The following is a 3,863-nucleotide window of genomic DNA, read 5'->3' as shown; positions in this document are numbered from 1 at the left end:
GCATTCTCATTGCCTTCAATATTTGAATGCCCGGGGACCCATCTCAGTATAATATTATTTCTGCTTCCTACTTCATTTAGTAGCAGGATACAGTTTCTAATAAGTTTAGAACGGATTTCGTACGAGTTAAGTGCTAGTAGAGCAGCTTGACTGTCCGAATAAATGTATATGTTCTGATTGATGTAGTTGAGGCTTAGGATTACTTCCAGACATCTAATTAAGGCGTAAGTCTCTGCCTGAAAGATTGGGGCGTATTTTCCTAAGCCTATATAGTTGCAGATTTTGGGTTTTACACCACATATTCCACATCCTACATCATCTCCTATTTTGGACCCGTCTGTAAACCAGACTAGGTCATGCTCTGAGTGAGACGGTGTATGGTTATTTTGCCATTCGTCTCTTCCAGATATTTCGATTTTGTAATATTGTACAAAGTTACACTCTGGTGCCATGTTGTCTTCAGGCATTCCCAGAATAGGATCACTCATAATCGAGTCTTGTATAGTTTTTATGGCCAGGGAATGCCAAGATATCCTCCTTTGGGAACTTATTCTGAGCATATTGGCTTTCGCCTTTTCCTGTATGAATAGAGGAAGGGGCGTCAAGTCCAATAATGCGTCTAGAGCTGCTCCCGGCGTGGTGCTCATGGCTCCTGTAATAATCAGACAAGCAATTCTCTGTAGGCTGTTTAGCTTGGTGCCAGCTGTGGATTGGAGGGTTTTCCTCCACCAGATTGCGCAGGCATAGCGGTCTCACCACTGCTGTGTAAAGCCATAGGGCAATTTTGGGGTTGATTCCCCATCTGGGCCCCGCTACCCGTCGGCTTATACCTAGGGATGTTTTCGCCTTTTGAGTTATGTTGTCTATGTGTGTGTTCCATGTCAGTTTTTGGTCGAAGGTTACGCCCAGGTACTTGACTTCTTTGGAGCACTCTAATATTCTTCCATTTACTTTAGGCATGACAAGTTTGTCAAGTTTCTTCCTTTTTGTAAACGGAACAATTACTGTTTTATCAGGATTTACTGATAATTCATTTTCCTTACACCATTTAACTATGATGTTTAGTGCTCTTTGGATGCGGTCTGATATTATTGTTGCACAGAACCCTCTGACCATGACTACTAAATCGTCTGCGTAGCCTTGTACCTCAAATTGGTTTTTGGTCATAACATCTAAGAGCTGGTCTACCGTTAGTAGCCACAGCAGTGGCGATAAAACGCCTCCTTGAGGGCATCCTTTGGTAGGTCGGACTTCTAACGTACTGTTGTGAAGAGAAGTTTTAATGGTTCGATTTGAGAGCATTGCTTTGATCCATTGAGTGGTGGTTTCACCATCTCACAGGGACTCATCCGCAAGAAAGTGGTTCTTGCGGATGAGTCCCTGTGAGATGGTCTCTATGGGCGTGTTATCAAAAGCACCCTCAATATCGAGAAATGCACATAGAGCTATTTGTTTGTCCTCAAAGGCCTGCTCGACCTTGTCGGTGAGTTCGAGCAAGGCGGTCTCTGTGGAATGTCCCTTGCGGTAGGCATGTTGATTCCTGTGCAGGGGAGCATTTTCGAGGATTGTAGCTCTAATGTGTTGGTCCAGAACCTTTTCCATGGTTTTTATTATGAAAGAGGTTAGGCTTATAGGTCTGTGAGACTTTGGCTGCGAGTAGTCTCTTCGACCGGTTTTCGGTACGTAGGTAACTTTGACCTTCGTTAATGGTTCTGGTATAAAACCCCAGGCAAAGCTGGCTCTAAATATTCTTACCAGATAGGATGGATAGGATGGATAGGATGTCAAGCCCTTGTTGTAACAGGGCCGGGAAAATTCCATCTTCTCCCGATGATTTATATGGCTTGAAAGATTTTATAGCCCATATAATTTGTTTTGGTCGAAAAATCCTCGCAGCTCTGTTCCACGCCTCATGGTTGGGCTTTTGTAGATGTGAGCTTGGAGGGTTCTCCTTATCTCTTGAGATATGAACCGAACCAGGGAAGTGGGTTGTAGATAGCAGCTGTAGAGTTTCTTCCTCTGATGTCGTATAGGTACCATTGGGCCTTTTCATAAGTCCAATTTGGTTATTTGGCGCCTTGGCAAGCATTTTGTGTAATCTGGATCCTTGGGGAGTCTGAGTTATCTCCTCGCAGAAAGCACGCCATGATGCTCTTTTGGCTTTCCTAATTTCGCAGTAGTATTCCGTTTGGGCTTTACTATATTGGGCCCATTCGAAAGGTCCCTTTTTAGCCCTGTTGGATAATTTGCGAGTTTTCTTCCTCAGCTTTTCTAGACTCTTATTCCACCAGGGTGTTTTACATTTGGCGGTTTTGGTTTTGATGGGACAGTTGTTCTGGTAGGCACTTATTATGCCACTTAGAAGTATGTCCACAGCGAGTTCTAGTTCTAGAGGAGATTTGATACTCTTCGGAAGGTCCGCAATTAGGCTTGTAAGACTGTCTCTGTATTTAGGCCAATCTGTAGCCTTTGGGTTTCTGTAGAGTATGGGGTTTGAGTCTGTTGCAGCCTCAATTGTGAATCTGATGTGCTTGTGATCAGACATGGAGTTCTCATTGCTGACATGCCAATGAGTGATATATTCGGCCAGTTTGTCGGTCGCGAGTGTTATATCTAGTACCTCTTGTCTTGTGGCAGTGACGAACGTCGGTGTGCACCCTGTATTTAGGATTTGAAGACAGTTGGTTAGTATAAAATCATCAAGTGACTTACCTCTGGTGTTGATGTCAGAGCTTCCCCAGTTTGTGTGATGGGCGTTTGCATCGCAGCCCACGAGGAGTTCGGCCTTGTGCTTACGGGCGTATTCCACCACAGGCTGTAGGCCGGTTGTCGGGTCTTTGATGATTTTGTTGTTTTCATCATGTCCAGGTAGGTATGCAGAGCAGACCAGTACTTTTGACCCTGTGCATCCAGGGAAATTGACGAAGGCTGTCACTAGGTCATCTGTACATAGTTCTGGAACAGTCAGAAAATCTAGTTTCTTATTAAAAAGAATGCATGCTCTAGGTTTAGTGCCAGTGGTATTAAAAAGAATATTACCTGAGGCATTGAGGCCTAAAGGCGTGGCTTTGTTGAGCCATGGCTCTTGTATCAGAGCAAGGTCCAGGTCGTTTTTGCGGAAGAGGTTTTCTATGACCGCTGTTGCTGCCATAGCATGATGTAAGTTGACCTGGACAATGTTGGCTCTGATACATTGCTTGCGTGTGGGCGTGTTGCAGCTTCCTTTCGCCTTCCCTGTGGGACGTGGGCGTCCCTTTGGGTTGCGATTGGAAGCTGTGGCGCTCCTGCCGCGATCTTTCCGTCCCGTCTTGAAACTGGGGATCCTCGTCTGCGAGGTCCCCTTTGGCTGGGGAAAGCTGCCTCTGGCGGGTTTGGCGTTGGTGTCTACGCCCTTCGCCGCTTCGGATGGTGTGGGTATTTCTGTGGCAGATCTTCCATTACCGTCCGAAGTAGGCTGCTGTGTAGGCGTGGAGATCCCCTTGACCCGGAACAGGACCTTTTTAAAGCCAAGGTTGACTTTATAGTCCTGTGTTCTGAGGAAGTCAACCGAAGGCTCGTCCAGAGATACGGTCAGGACTGTACCGTTCTCTTCAGCCTTACGGTTGAGTATTTTCCACAGTTCGGAATTTAGGCAGTCATTTTGGGACTTCAGCATTCTGAGTGCCTCATCGACCGACCTTGTCTCCGAACTGGGGATGAAGGTCGTTCCAATGGCTGGTTATAAAGATGGCTGGGATAAAGAGATATGAATCTTATATTATTTTTTGAATTCGATGTTTTTTGTTTCTTTTTATAATTTCCGCCTATTTTCTCGCCTTCGAAACCACTCATTGAATTCTGTGTTTGGAGGCCAATTCTCTGGG

Source organism: Achroia grisella, unplaced genomic scaffold (genome assembly GCF_030625045.1).
Source record: "Achroia grisella isolate CSIRO2021 unplaced genomic scaffold, CSIRO_AGI_Agris_v1 utg16252, whole genome shotgun sequence".
Lineage (NCBI taxonomy): Eukaryota > Metazoa > Arthropoda > Insecta > Lepidoptera > Pyralidae > Achroia > Achroia grisella.
The sequence above is the reverse complement of the archived record's forward strand: the minus strand, read 5'-3'. Positions refer to the sequence as shown.